Genomic DNA, 16,871 nt, shown 5'->3' with positions numbered 1-16,871 from the left:
GTTCTGGGGAAGGTAAAAGTGCCTTGATAGCAGAACCCTGGCATGTCTCCACATGGCTAAGGATGGGAGTCAGGGGTCACTAACCTAGTGTTTGTTATCCCCCCCCGGCTGTAAAATGCCAGTTACTGGCCAACAAATTGGTTCATTACGTGGACACACCCTACGCTACACTCACACTTCCAGCTTATGCCAGTACAGATGGGAGGAAAGCCTGGAGCCCACAATGACAGTAGGTCCTTTCTGTACACATTGTACTCTCCATGAATATAACCTGGTGGCAGTTGTGCAGTCAGATATGAAGTTCTCTGAGCAGTGCAAATGGGCTGCCAGAGCAGGTCATGGAGTTTTGTCAATGAGATATAGGAATTTTGCTAGCAGATACAAGGAGGTGATTATCCCTTTGTATAAGGCAATGGTCAGTCACACCTTGAGTACTGTATACAGGTCTGGAGGCCTCATTTTAGGAAGGATGTAGAGTTGCTGAATGAGTACAAAGAAGGGCAACAAGATTGGTGAGAGGAACAAAGGGGTGCACTTATGAAGAAAGGCTTAAGTTCTGCAAGTTGCAGCATCTGGAGACTAGGCACCTGCAAGGTGAATGGTTTGAGCAGGCCCAATGCTGATGGGATACTTCCGTTTGCTCCTGTTCTTACTCTTTGTTACCCTAACACAGCCAGTGTCCCCAGAGCCAAGTTGATTGACAAGGTTCCTATCACTCCCTCCTGTCATGCCTGGGCAGAATTTCAAACACTTTCAAATTCAACCCTAACTCAATTTTTCCCTGACATTGCTCTGTACTTGTTAAGTAAGTCAGTAGATCTCCTATTCTTAATGTCATTAGTGCCAATGTGTACAACAGTATCATCTTTTGTGCCCTTAAAAGATATCTGCTGTACAATGCCTTCAACTTTTGCCCCTGAAAGACATACCCTCGTCCTATTCTACCTGTCCTTTTTGCACAATATATTTCCTATATTCCTGACAATAGAGTCACCAACAATAGCTACCTCCTGTGGTAGCAGCACAAGCACATTCTGTCCTGGAGGTTGTCACTGTGTTGCCTTATGCTCAAGTGCAAGCTCTGGCAATGAGTTGGGCAGCTGAGAGCTTGATAGGCCCCCAATTTAATACCTTTGATGGCATGCACCCTACTCTTCAAGCTCTCATAAAGGCGCACAAACTCACAATGCTGAGTTGGTGCACCTTTATTAGTAATATACTAATTCAGGGGTCGTCGGCAACTTGTGCTCGCAAGCCGCATGTGACTCTTTGAACATGTAACTGCGGCTCTAATTTTACACCACATAAGCACAATTTAAAATGGAGTTAGAGCATTTAAAAATCAAGGACATGTGAGAGTGGACGACTAAAATGCCTTAAAACTGAAATTGAGGATTTGGAAAGGCAAATGGCTGCCTTTGAGTTCTACACAAATGGACGGCAATAGATGAATTGAAAAAAACAAGACCAAATTATGTTCGAAGCTTGGATTAGCGGACAAGTATATAAATTTGAAAATGTTTGCTTTTGGATGTCTCTCAGGTTTGTTTTTTTTCTCGACATATTTCTTCAGGCAAATATTTTTGAATATGAACTATATTAAAAAAAATCCAAAAACTGTCTGAATAATGCAAGTCTCTCAGCATCTTTAAAGACGAAAATTACCACATACTCGCCTAATGTTGAGAAACTCGCTCAAGTTCAGCAAAAAAAGTCACATTAATTCACACATAATAACCTCCATGGTCAAGCACACTGTGGGTGACCATCCAAGTATGAACTGCGTAAGCAGGAGTCAAGGTGTGACGGCCCACACCACAAGGAGGAATGCCACCCCTCTGTGTTACCAGGCAATGGTAGGTGGTAGATGACTCTCATCAACCGGTGCAATACCACCCCTTTGCTTATTGGAGGCTTGAAGTGGTGGAGCCCATGTTTAGTCTCCAGAGCTAAGTTCTGGTCAGCCATTTCCCATCTCTTCCATCATGCAGTATGACTGATGACTTTTGAGTTTATGACAAACATCATGGCGAGATCCAATCTTCCTTACGTTTCAAGGGTACAGCTCAAAAATGGCGATTGCAGGCCGGCCGCTAGTTAGTACACTGGGCCGAACCTATTGGTAACTCTTTAGGAGGCTTCCGGATCATCTAGTGTATAATCTTGCTACCTCTACTCTGTCAGATAGTGACTGGAGGGAGTCCGAGTAGTGTGTATGCGGGGGGCATTGTTGAGGCCACTTTATGTCGAGGATCTGGTATATTCTTACCATGTGTATGCCATATCCAAAAATTGCATTACTTCATACAGTATGTCCCCCCCCCCACTTTTTCTTACTATTGAATACACCATGAATTGTCAAACTAATAGAGTAAGCTTATCTGCAAAAAGATCTAAACCTCCCAAACACTTCCTAATTCATTTCACAAATATACATGGTCTCAATTCTAATCTCAACTATGTCCATTTCCACTTGCAGCTCTGCCAAACCCCATGTACTTTTTCTGACAGACTCTCAGTTATCAGTTAATTCAACTACTGCTCAACTCAGTTGCCCAAACTATTTACTGTATGATTCCATTCGCCTCAAAGGTAGTACTTGTACATATGTCCATTCCGATATTCCCTGTCCAAGACTTGGTAATTTGGAATCTCCTCTCTTCGATCTTCTCTGGCTTAAAATCTCTCTACCTCACTGTGTCAAATTCATCTGTTGTCTCTACTGTTCTCCCAACTCCACTAATCACTTGAAGCTCTTTGACTTCCTCTCTTTGCAATTTGACTTCCTCCAGTCCAACTTTCCTAACAGTGAGGTAATTTTCCTTGGTAAATGTTCACAACTCCAGGTGGCTAGCGTTTTCTAGTCATACCGACCCAGCTGGTCGTGATGCTGAGGCTTTTGCAATTTCTAATGACCTTGCACAAATTGTTCACTTACCTACAAGGATACTGGACAATCCTAACCATACAGCTAACACGCTTGATCCTTTTCTCACAAACAACCTTTCTAAGTACACGGTTGAAGTGAGTGGTCCTTTAGGTACCTCAGATCACAACTTGGTGATTGTCTCTTCTCCAATGGAGTTTTTATCTCATGGCTATTCCCAATCTCGTATTGTTTAGCATTGCAAGAATGCAAAGTGGGATGACCTGCAAGATTTCTTTTCTTTTCCTTGGTCGGACTACTGTTTCAAAACTTCTGATGTCAACATTTGCTCAGACTGTGTCAGTGAAATTATTCTTGTAGGAATGGAATCCTTTATTCCACACTCCACTTTAAAATTTCGTCCTTTATCTAAACCTTGGTTTTCCAATAAATGTGTTAAGGCTGTTCAAGAGAAGAACGTTGCATATCGTAATTGGCTTGTTTCTAATTCTTCACTTTCAATTTCTGCCTACACCAAAGCTCGCAACAATTGTAAAGCAGTTATTAATCAGTGCAAACTAGATTTTGAACAGGCTAAGAGTAGAAAACTTGCTTCTTAACCTAATGGTAGCTGAGTTATTGGTCTCTTGCCAAAGCTATTGGCCGCAACTTTTACCCATCTCTGCTCCCACCTCTGTCAAAACCAGAGTTCTGTTGTCACTTCAGCCAAGGATAAAGGTGACCTGTTAGCATCCCATTTCTCTTCCAACTCAAGTATTAATGATCTTGGTAAAACACCTACCACCATTCGCAACACGCTCCATTCAATGCCTCCTCTGGTCTTGCTTCAAAAGGATGTCAGAAGGATTTTGACGAATCTCCATGGTAAGAAAGCTCCAGGTCCTGATGGTATTTCTCCACTTGTTCTCAAAACCTGTGCTCCTGAACTTACTCCTGTTCTTTGCCGCCTTTTTTCACTTTCTTATTCCAAAGGTGTTTTTCCTTCTGCTTGAAAATTTGCTCATATGCAGCCAGTTCCTAAAAAGGGCGACAAGTTCCTCCCATCCCCATATCGTCCCATTGCAATTACTTCTACTCTTTCCAAAGTAATGGAGAAATCAATTAACTGCCAACTCTTAAACTACCTAGAAACCTTCCATCTGATCAACGATCGCCAGTATGGATTCTGTCAGTGTCGATCCACTAGTGATATTTTGGCTTATGTTACCCATTTTTGGACAAATTTAATGGAAACGTTTGGTGAAACACAAGCAGTCGCTCCTGACATCTCAAAGGCTTTCAATCATGTTTGGCAAAAAAGGTCTTCTAAATAAGCTTCCATCTTATGGTTTGCCAACTGTTTTTTGTAATTGGTTATCCAGTTTTCTCTCTGCTCGATCACTGAGGGTGATTTATCTACTAATGCAGGCTTTCATCCCCTGTTGTGGAAGTTGATAGTCTAAATAAATTTAAGGCTCAGCTGGACAGGTATTTCGGACGAACGGAGGGGTGAAATGGAAGTGGTTTTTTTTTTTTTTTTTTTTTTTTTGTCTGATACTGCATATGCTTACTTTCTTGCATCATATGCCTCTACTAATACTCTGGAGTTACTGCTACCCATATGCAGTACTTTACATTAGTAAATGTTAAACCAGTGACTCCATTATTTTCCCTCGAACAGAAGTTGGACTAACAGGTCAGTAATTACCCCTGTCATCTTTTGATCCCCCTTTGTGTATTGGGGACACATTTGTACATCTCCAGTCCATGGAGACCTCCCCTGAGTCGAAAAAAGCTTTCATAATTATGGCTAAGGGTCTCCTTACTTCCTTTGCCTTCCTTTAATATAACTAGATAGATCCCAGGTGCCTTTCTTATTAGTATTAGCTAATGCTAATAAGAAAGCAAGCTTATATAGCATCAGCCAAAAAAAAAAAAAACCCCTTATTTCACCCATCCACTCGCTCCAAATTTTTGTCAAGTTCTGCCTTGAATATATTTAAGCTATCAACTTCAACAACAACAGATGGAAGTTTGTTCCAGCAATCAACCACCTGCTGGCTAAAGGCAAACTTTGGCACTTCTATCCTACAACCATCTTTCCTCAATTTGAATTTATGCCTGCTCAGGTGATTATTCTCACCAAGAGGAAGAATCCCATCAGCATTGAGCATGCTCAAACCATTCAAGGCTTTATACACCTCTATCAGATCACCTCGCACGTTGCCTAGTCTTCAGACACTGTAATTTGCAAAACTTAAGCCTTTCTTCGTAAGAGCAACCCTTTGTTCTGTTCACTAATCTTGTTGCCCTTCTCTGTACTCGTTCCAACAGCTCTACACCCTTCTTAAAATGAGGCCTCCTGACCTGTATACAGTACGCAAGGTGTGGCCTGACCACTGCCTTATACAAGGGGATAATCACCTCCTTATCCCTGCTAGAAAAATTCCTGTATATCATTGACAAGACACCATGAGCTACCCTTGCAGACTGTCTGCACTGCTCAGAAAACTTCATATCTGCCTGCACCATTACCCCCAGGTCCTTTTCATTCTCTACCACTGTCAGTGTGGTACCACAGAGTTGATATGTTACTCTGGGATTACTGCTTCCCATATGTAGTACTTTACATTTGTCAATGTTAAACTTCATTTGCCACCTCTCAGCCGATCTGCTCAACTTTTCTAGATCCTGTTGCAGCAGTGTACTGTCATTAGTGTCATTTAACCCAGGGGCTCACATCTGGTGAGTATGGGCTTGGCACACCCAGGGTCCTGAGCTGGATATCATCATTCTTCTCTTTCTTTTCATCATTCTTTTCTTTTTTGGCTGGTGCAGCATAAGCCTCTGGCTTCCTTGCACCATATGCTAATAATAATAAACAACCCTGCCAACCTTCGTATTGTCTCAAACTTGGACATCAGCCTGATATACCATCATCAGTATCATTTAGAAATACAGAAAACAACAATGGTCCCAACAGTGAACCCTCAGGGACTCCACTAATGACATTAGTCCATGAAGAGCAGTGTCCATTGATTACCACTCTCTGTCTTCTCCCACTCAAGCATCCCTTTATCCATAGCAGCAATTTGCCTCCAATGCCACACTGCTCCAATTTGTGCAGCAGTCTTCCATGTGCAACAGTATCAACGGCTTTTCTAAGATCCAAATATATGATATCAAAGTTATTCTTTGCATCCAGTTCCTTTGTGACTACATCATAGTATACAATCAAATTAGTCAGACAAGACTTCACCTTAGCAAATCCATGCTGTGTCTGAGCTATAACTGAAGTCTTGTCTAGACGATCCTGCAATGTTTCTTTAACCAGTGCCTCCATTAATTTCTCTGGAACAGAAGTTAAACTAACAGGTCTGTAATTACCTGTGTCTCCCTTTGATCCTTCTTTGTGGATTGGGGTCAAATTTGCACACCTCCAGTTCATGGGTACCTCTCCCGAGTCCAGGGAAGCTCTCATAATTATGGCTAAGTGTTTGCTTACTTCCTTTGCTGCGTCCTTTAATATAACTGGATAGATTCCATCCAGTTATATTAAACCCAGGTGCCTTTCTTATATTTATCTTCAACAATTTGTCCTCCACTTTACTCTCAGTTATTACAAGATTATCTAGCTTACTGCCAGAGTTGAATACACCTATGACATTCCCCTCCCTGAATAACTCCTCGTGTGAATGTAGATGCAAAATATTCATTTAGTTTGTTAGCTTTTATGTTTGAAGTTATGTTTAACTTCAATAATTTCTCCTCCACTTTGCTCTCAGTTATTAGCTCCCTGTTAGAGTTTGATAACCTTCTGGAATTCCCCTTCTTGAATAACTCCTAATGTGTGAATGTAGATGCAAAATACTCATTCAGTTGATCAGTTATCTGAGCATGATCATCAATAATCAAACTATCTCTGTTGAGTGGACCAATCTGATTCATCTCTTTCCTTCTAGAGTTTATATAAGTAAAGAGTTCTTTACTTGCTGTTTTTCTTTGCATCCTTTGCCAAAGATTTCTCATAATCTGCCTTTACCTGTCTACCTCCTTTGTGACTTGATTACAGACTAGCTTATGTCTAGCTATAGGCTTCTGTGTCACCTGATAATTGATATGTATCCCATGCATTTTTCTTCTCTACCACGAACCGCATTAATTCATCTGATATCCATTCAGGCCTAAACCATGAACAATGTTTCTCAGTTGGTATGAAAAGCCTGGTACTTTCCTAGATTAAGTCCCTGAAGGCTTCCCATTTAGAATTCATCATCATTCATCATCAGTTGATCCCACTATATAGAATTTAAAAACTCTCTGTAACTACTTTACGAAATCAAAAATCCTTTCCTTTACCCCGATGGTAGTTACACCTTTAAGTAAATCAAACATCAGTACACTGTGATCACTGCCACCTAGTGGTTCCTTTATGTGCAGATTCTTAATGCATGAAGAATCACTGCTTGCTGATAATCAGATCAAGAGTATTACTCCCTCTAGTTGCCTTTCGAACATGTTTCTGTAGAAAAAAGTCATCCAATAAATCCACAAAAGCCTTGCTAGTATGCGAAAGCAAAGACCTACCCACAAGTTCCAATCAATAATATCTGGAAAGTAAAAATTCCCCATTATAAGACATTCTGATTTACTGGCTCACTCTATTTCTCTGCACAATTGCTCATCAGATTTATTAGGCCTATGGCACACCTACTCTCATTTTCCTTTTCCCAGTGCTTATGTCACAACACACTGATTCACCATTGCATTGTCCACCAATGTCAGTTGGATGCACTTCCTTAGATATTATGCATTTCTTAACTAACAGCATAACCCCTCCTCCCTTCCTGTCCTGTCTATTCTTTCTGTACACATTGTACCCCCCCAAATTCCAATTCTGCATTGCTTATATCCATGTGGCATCACATCTCTGATATCACAACAGTATCCACCTTTGTCTCGACCAGCATTTTTAAATTCATAAAACTTATTTACTATAGTTCTAGCATTGGTGTACATGCAAGTATACGTACACTTGTTCTTTGATATGTATCGATAGTTACCCTAACACAACTCATGTATTTACCTGTTTCATGATGACTCCCAGTAGCCCTTGAAATCCCCAGTACCTCACTTTGCAGGCTGCTGTTCATTCCAATAGAAGCAGTGCAAGAATCACTTTTGCCTCTGCCTGTGGCTACTGTTAATCTATTAGTCTGTGAATACCCCCCAAGCTAGCAGTTTTCCAACCCACCGGCGCCTCCATAGCCAGGTGGGAAGGAGCAGCAGTGCTTAGCACACGCTTCTTGATTAGACCGGGGTTCGAGCCCGTCACCACCAAATACGGAGGATGCGGAAAGGTCAGGGAATGACCACCGCATATCATGGAGCAATATGACCTCAGTTGCTAATGCTCCTAAAAACCAAATAACAACAATAACCCACCTAACACTGCCTCGATAGCATCAGCAAATATTCTTGCACCCTTTCTGTTTAAGTGTACCCCATCCCTGTAGAAACAGTCTCTCCTGTTAACAAGCACAGACCATGCTGGGAAAAATTCTATTCGATGAGTCTTGCATAATCTATCCAGGGCTGAATTGATTGACAAGGTTCTCATCATATATGCCCTCCTATCATGTTTGGGCAGAATTGCAGACACTTTCAAATTTAACCTTAACTTGCGAGTTTTTTTTTTTTTCCAACATTGACCTCTGCTTGTTAAGTAAGTCTGCAGATCTCCAACTCATAATGTCATTAGTGCTAACGTGTACAACAGTATCACCCTTTATGCCCTTAAAAGATGATATCTGCTCTACAACGTCGTCAGCTTTTCCCCTGGCAAACATACCCTGGTCTTATTCCACCTATCCTTTTTGCACAATATATTTCCTGTCTCCCTGATAATAGAGTCACTGACAATAACTAGCTCCTATGGAACCAGTGCATACTGCCCTGATGATCAAGTGCAAGCTTTGGCATTGATGTGGGTAGCTGAGAGCTTGATGGGTCCCCAATTTTAGTCCTTCAACAGCATCTACCCTGTCCTTCAAGTTCTCATAAAAGCCCATAACAATGCTGAATTGGTGCCTAACTTCTTCACACTGCTTACATCGAGCACACACAAAGACATTCCCCTAGGCAAGATCATGTCCTGTCCCAGAAAGTTCTGCAAACTTTTCACAAGTTGCACATTTGTTTAGTCTGTGATGTGTTGGAGAATCGCTCCCTTTGGTTCTCCCCCTTGCCACAGCATTCCTGCTACACTGTGCACGTTGCTTTGCTGCTCTAGTCTGGGGCATGATTTCCGTTTAAATATGATTTAATTAACAATGTAAATTAATAAGGTTAATAAATTTAATCGATTAATTTACTATACTATACTGAGCTATGGCAGTAATATGTATTCCACTGTATAGTTTTACGTTATACCTTAGCTGTCAAATTCCAGATGTACGTTATCAATTACACTATACCGTAATGATCAGTGCTAAATTATTTATATCCTTAGCTTAATGCAAAAGATATATGCTGAAAAAGTGATTAAAAACTTCAAAATACATATTTATTACAATTAAAACCCTACTATTCTTCTACGCTACTGATTACGTATGATATTTCAGCCAAAACACCACTACAATAGTGGTAAGAGCAACGAGTTGTAACTACAAAGTCACTAGCTAAATTTTAAAAAAATATGCTAACAAATGCTACTAAGCCTATTTAATCTATTTATAAAACGCAAATTAATATATGAACTAATCAAAAAATACAACAGATATGCCCAAAAGGTGATTAAACCCTTCAAAATACTTATTTATTACAATTTAAACCTTACTATTCTATGCTACTGGTTAGTTCTACGTATGTTGTTCATAACTTACAAAATATGTGGCTAAATTTAAAAATAAGCTTATGAATGCAATTGAGATTATTAAAATATTTATTGAAGGCAATTAAATATGTTAATTAAGCCAAGAGATGGCAAAATTTTCCAAAAAATTTACCGTACCAAGGAGCTCAAAATTCTTTGTATACACAGGTCTTGTACATATTATCATCGGTCTTCATACACACACTATGATCATTTAATGAACAGCTCTTGTACATCAACTGTAACATCAGAACAATCAAATATATCATCATATCAAACTGTAATATCAGAAATGAATATGTTTGCAATTCTGCTATATTCTATCAGCAGCATATTCATTTACTATCAGCATCTTATTTTGATAGTCTGTGCATTTCGTGAATGTATTTGTCATTCAGTATGTTCTGTTTTGTGTTTATTATACTAACAGTAGTCCTCCACATATAATATAACTTGGAAATAACCAAGGAATTGAAAAACTTATTTCCAAGGAAGTCTTGGTGATTACCAAGATATTCTGTATTACATTACAATTTTGCCGTTTTATTTTTATTCCTTTTTCCAAATAATGTTATGATAATTTTAACTTAATTTTAATATTGTCATGTTGTCAAATATTATCATATTTTAATATTGTCAACTTGTAAAACCCCTATGCCTCTAGTTGAAGGATATTTGTATAGAACAATTAGTATGCAATAAACGTTTATTTTAATTAGCTGGAGAAAGGGATGTTATATGTTTTATCATTTTAGTGATTAATGAAATAATGACATTGTTATATTATGCAAGAATTTTGTATGAGCTGTTTAATGAAATGTTGTTGCTTCAGTCTAAATTTAATATAGATAGACTATGTTCAAGAGTTCTGTTGAATTTCCCTCATCATGCTCTCCTGAAGATATAAATGATGTATTCCTTTATCTAATGTGAATTAGTTGGATTGTAGCCACTCTAAGCTTACACCAAAGTGGTAAAATTTCAGTAAACAGCTTATTACACAAAATTTATGTGATTTAGCAGTGTCTTTTAACAACTGAAAAATTATTCCGCTGCTGATGTAACTCACCTGTTACTAAGTAGAACAATTCAACTAGTTTGAGATACACATAAACTTGCCAAGATTATATTGAAATTGCAATGGATGACACAGTACTCAATTTTTTTTTTTTTTTTTTTTTTATTCTTTGCTTGAATACTTTTGTTAATTTATATGTATTTTGGCTTATTATTGTATTTAAAGACTATTGTAAACATTATACTATACAGGGTGTCTCAAAAATATTGGTACAAATGTTTAGGGGAGGTAGGTAACATCTAAAGGAATGTGAATCGCATAGGAACCCATAACCGGAAACGTCACGGGAAAGTAGTAGAGGCACGGAGAAGCAGAAATGAAACAAGACAGTAATTAGTAGCAAACACTTATTTGACATAATATTAACAATGGAGTACAAGAGGGATGCATTTCATGATGTTACAACAGATGCTCGAAGGTTTCACTATGAGACACGATGCATGCGTGACACTGACGCAGCATGGATTGGCGGACACGGTCGAACACACCTGGAGTTTCTTTGACAGTAGCAGCAGCACAGACGAGTCTCCACAGGCGATTCATACATGATAGATTTGAGGGACCCCCCCCCCCCCAGGAAAGAAATCAAGGCTTGATAAATCAGGTGAGCGTGGGGGCCAGGCAACTGGTCCACCAAGGCCAATCCATCGACGCCCAAAATGCCTGTTCAAATGGTCACGAACACACCTTCCATAATGGGCAGGCGCTCCATCATATTGAAAACAAATGTTGCGTCTCACATTTACTAGAACATCATCAAGTAACCCTGGTAGAACTTGTTCAAGAAAGATTCGATATTTAGCGTAGTTCATGCGGGATGGTAACAGGTATGGGCCGACTAAGCAGTCACCGACCATACCTGCCCACACATTTATTGCGAAGCAATGTTGTGCCGCATGGGGGTACACACCGTGTGGGCCCTCTGCTAATCCATACACTAGGTCCATGTCTGCCAGCTCAAAGTTCGTATATCGATGCATGCTCTTCTTGCGGCAACTACTGCTTGAATGAGTAAACCAGAAATTTTCCCTCTCGCGAACTGATGAACAGTGCCATGTACCGACTTACTGTGACGTTTCCAGTTCCTATGCGATTCACATTCTTTTAGATGTTACCTACCTACCCTAAACGTTTATACCAATATTTTTGAGACACCCTGTATATTACATGGTAAACTGTAATAATTCAGGTCATTTTTAAAGATGAGGTTTTTTTTATGTACATATATATATATCTAGAAATGTGTCTCCAGATATGCAAACGGACGGTCCTTCAACTTTATAAGGATTTGCTGAGATATTCAACTAGTTTGAGATACACAGAAAAAGATTTTTATCTGACGTGGATTCGAGAAGAATTTCGTAAAAATAAAGATTTGAAAGATGAAAAGGAGTGCCTCTTTCAGTTTCAGGTTAATATTGATATATTTTTTTTAAACGCAGTAGAGAATCTTTTATTTGCAACACCAGTAATGTAAAATTTTTATTGTTGTATAATATAACATTTTTTTTCTTTTTTTAAATCTTCTGTACTTAAATGCTCAATAAAATGTCACTCTGGTTTTAGGTGTGTTCACATATAGCACTTTTAGCCCTGTCCATGCCTGCATATAATAACTTGGACTCCCGGTGGACAGTATATGGCTCTTTTAGAAAGATTTGTTGAGCCATCTCAAATTTCATTAAAATTGAATAAATAGAAATACAGTAACAATTATTTTACTGAGCATTTATTATTTCTCTTTTTTGTGCATAACACATGGGCAATTTATATATTATTTTTCGCCTTGGCTAATTGAAGGAGTGAATGGGAAATGTTGTAGAAGTGCAGAAAAGAAATGTTCTCATTTTGTTCATATGAAGTGGTTGCTTTGTGATGAGCCGATTTTTCTTTTTTTTTTTTGTTATCAGTTTAATAATAAATATACAGGGTGTCTCAAAAATATTGGTACAAACGTTTAGGGGAGATAGGTTGTTTGTTATTTGGTTTTTAGGAGCATTAGCAACTTAGGCCATATTGCTCTGGGGATATGCGGTGGTCATTCCCTGACCTTTCCGCATCCTCTATATTTGGTGGTCACAGGTTCAATCCCCGGTCTAATCAAGAAGCGTGTGCTACGCACTGTTGCTCCTGCCCACCTGGCTACGGAGGCGCCGGGAGGTAGGTAACATCTAAAGGAATGTGAATCGGCATAGGAACCCATAACCGGAAACGTCACTGTAAGTCGGTACACGGCGCTGTTCATCAGTTCGCGAGATGGAAAATTTCTGGTTTACTCATTCAAGCAGTAGTCGCTGCACAAAGAGCATGCATCGATATACGAACTGTGAGCTGGCAGACATGCACCTAGTGTATGGATTAGCAGAGGGCAATGGACGAGCTGCTGAACGAATTTATGGAGAATGCTTCCCAGACAGACATGTACTGGACCACCATATGTTTGCGCGTGTGCATAAAAAACTGTGTGATTATGGGTCATTTAGAGGTAACAGGAGTAGTGTGGGCAGACCACATTTGACGCGAACTCACACCATGGAAGAAAGTGTGTTGAATGCCGTCCAGAATAATCCTACTGCCAGCACACTTGCCGTTGTCTACCTTAGGAGTGTCTCGTTGCAGTGTACAGCATGTCTGGCACAACGATTCCTTACATCCCTTTCATCTCCAAAGGGTTCAGTTACTGCTCCCCAAGATCATCCTGCACGTGTAGTTTTTGCGCAGTGGATTCTCCAAGAAAGTGTTCAAGACCTGAATTTTCCAGCCTATGTTTTGTTCACAGATAAGGCTTATTTCACTCGGGAAGGCTTATTCAATCAGCACAGTGCTCATGTGTGAGCTCACGACAACATACACGGTGTGCGCCCCCATGTGGCACAACATCGCTTCGCAATAAATGTGTGGGCAGGTATGGTCGGTGACTGCTTAGTCGGCCCATACCTGTTACCATCCCTCATGAATTCCGCTAAATATCGGATCTTTCTTGAACAAGTTGTACCAGGGTTACTTGACAATGTTCCAGCAAATGTGAGATGCAACATTTGGTTTCAACATGACGGGGCGCCTGCCCATTATGGAAGGTGTGTTCGTAACCATTTGAACAGGTGTTTTGTGTGTCGATGGATTGGTCTTGGTGGACCCGTTGCCTGTCCCCCACGCTCACCTGATTTATCGAGCCTTGATTTCTTTTGGGGGTCCCTCAAATCTATCGTGTATGAGTCGCCTGTGGAGACGGAAATGGATCTCGGGGCGAGACTCGTCTGCGCTCCTGCTACTGTCAAAGAAACTCAAGGTGTGTTCGACCATGTCCACCAATCCATGCTGCATCGGTCTCACGCTTGCATCATGTCTTATGGTGGAACCTTCGAGCATCTGTTGTAACATCATGAAATGCATCCATCTTGTACTCCATTGTTAATATTATGTCAACTAAAAGTTTGCCACTAATTGTGTCATTTCTGCTTCTTGTGCCTCTGCTACTACTTTCCCGTGACGTTTCTGGTTATGGGTTCCTATGCGATTCACATTCATTTAGATGTTCCCTAACTCCCCTAAACGTTTGTACCAATATTTTTGAGACACCCTGTATAAATCATGAAATTGTTATTGGTTTATTATATTAATTGTTTACTAGTGGCACCCCATATTGTAATAAAGACAGTGGAAATTGCATTGACAGATGCCAACTTTCTTATTACTTTATGGAAAAAGTTTTGAATTTTTGAATTCTTGGAGTATACTAATATATTCTTTCGTAATAGATTAGAAGATGTATTGTGTGAAATTTTTTAGTTTTTAATGAAACAATCAAATGGTTATTCTGTTTTCAAAAACCTTTTGTTTTTAAAAAAACATTAATTTTGTTGAAAATTAAAAAAAAAAGTTATGGGCATAAAATATAAAGATAAATCTTATATTTTTCAGTTTAAAAACGATTACACATGTATCTTCATGTGCATATATTTCTGCTTATTATGTGTATAAATAGTTTTTAAAAAATATATCCACATTTCATACTATTATTAACTTTCGTTTTAAAATTTTTTAAAAATTTATTTCAAATTTGGTGTGCTATGAAGCATATGAAATTTAAATACTACACAAGTTGCTAACTTCTATTTCAAGTGAATATTGTATTCACTTGTAATAGTTTTACTGTTTACTGTTCAAAAATAATAACAAATCTTTAAAAATATCTCATGTAAGACCATGAAACTGTTGAACTTCCCATGTGATCTGTATGGGAGAGTTCTGTAAATAACTAGACTAGAAACAAGCATTTCCAAACCTCAATGTCAGTAGCCATCAGGTTCCCATTAGGGTTCACAATACCGGTCAAAATCTTAATACTGCTATTTCGGTATTTTTAATTTATGAAACGGATACCGGTATTCCAAAAACAAACATTTTTCTCAATAAATTTTGATGACAATTAGATGCAATAAAGTAAGAAAAAAAACAAGTAATTACTCGAATTTACGTTTTAAAGCAGAGTTTTATTACAATAATAAATATTTTGACAAAAATTATTAAAAATACAGTTATTCTAAAAACAAAAAAATGTATATGTTGATACTGCAAATTTTAGATACGTTTAAGCATCCACACTACCTGTCCAAATAAAGGCGAGTGCTTAAGAAATATAAGCAATCGATAGTGTTGCCATTTAAACTGGATCTAAGTTTGGTACATATTTGATTAGCCATAGCAAGCGCCCTTTAAGATTCTATGCTGGACGATGCTATTGTACTGCGATAGTCATAGATGAGTTGCAGACATACCCCCCTTATTCCCTCATCTTCAAAAAATATTATTTCCTTTTTAACCATATTTTTTTTGGCTTTGAACTTTTTTTTAGCAGGAACAGTTAAGCCTTTAATTAATTACCGACTTAGTTTTATCTTTTAATGACTAAGTCTCATTAGTCAGGCAATTTCTTATTTTGGAAAGAATTTGTGGAACCTCACAAACAAAAATATTTTTGATTTTTATAATACAACAATTACTGAAATTACTCATTAACATGCAAGCTACCATAGCCAAGTGTCAGGCACAAGGGTATACGTGCTTTGAGTGACAGGGGGTTTAAGTCCGTGACTGCTAAATACGGTGCTGTTTCTTGTATTACTTCAATGTTGTGAACTGCTCTGGCTGTGTGGTCATCTTGGGGTGTAAACAGAAGTTTTTTTTTTTTTTTTTTCTTACCTTATTATTTTGTGTACAACAATGTATCTAGTAAACTAGATCTCAGTTTCTTGACTTTTTCAGATTTCCGTTACATTTAGTATTAGCATATGATGCAAGAAAGCAAGCTTATACAGCATCAGCCAAAAAAAAACCTTCCCATTTCACCCATCCATTCGTTCTAGATGTTTGTCTAGTTCTGGCCTGAATTTATTTAAGCTATCAACTTCCACAACAACAACAATAGAGGCCTCCGTAGCCGAGTGGGCAGGAGCGGGAGTGCAGTAGCACACGCTCTTTGAGTAGACCGGGGTTCAAGTCCCTGACTGCTGAATACGGTTGATCTGCCAACCCGCACTGGACCAGCGTGATAGATTATGGTCCATTTCCCTCAACATGAATTGTTGAGGAGGCTTCCATCCTGCAGTGGGTTGATAATGGCTGCACTTTACTTTACTTTTTTTTACCCCCTGGCTAAAGTAAAATTTTTTCACATCTAATAGACAACTGTCTTTCTGCAATTTTATTTTATGCACCCTCAGGTTTGTAATCTGAGCAAGAGGAAGAATCCTATCAGCATTGAGCCTGCTCAATCCATTCAAGACCTTATACACCTCAATCAAATTGCCTCGCAGGTGCCTAGTATCCAGACTGCAATTTGCACAAATTAAGCCATTCTTCATAAGAGCACCGCTTTGTTCCTCTCACCAGTCTTGTTGCCCTTCTCTGTACTCGTTCTAGTAACTCTATATCCTTCCTAAAATGAGGCCTCCAGGCCTGTACGCTGTGTGGCCTAACTATTGCCTTATACAATGGGATAATCACCTTATCCCTGCTCGCAAAATTCCTGTATATCATTGCATGACCCCATG

At 39.0% G+C, this 16,871-nt stretch overlaps 1 protein-coding gene across 1 annotated transcript in view; it reads left to right on the top strand.

The window, feature by feature from the left end:
- LOC150091036 (mitochondrial translation release factor in rescue) overlaps nucleotides 1-16,871 on the top strand; it is a 72,532-nt gene that overhangs the window by 3,283 nt on the left and 52,378 nt on the right. The window contains exon 2 of the mRNA XM_090381371.1: nucleotides 12,071-12,229. The gene's annotated coding sequence lies outside the window, so the exon portion shown is untranslated. The remainder of the gene's footprint in view (nucleotides 1-12,070; nucleotides 12,230-16,871) is intronic.

This window comes from Mastigoproctus giganteus, chromosome 1 (assembly GCF_048544385.1).
Source record: "Mastigoproctus giganteus isolate SK-2022 chromosome 1, ASM4854438v1, whole genome shotgun sequence".
Lineage (NCBI taxonomy): Eukaryota > Metazoa > Arthropoda > Arachnida > Uropygi > Thelyphonidae > Mastigoproctus > Mastigoproctus giganteus.
Note: the sequence above shows the minus strand (reverse complement) of the source record. Positions and strands in the feature narration are given on the sequence as shown.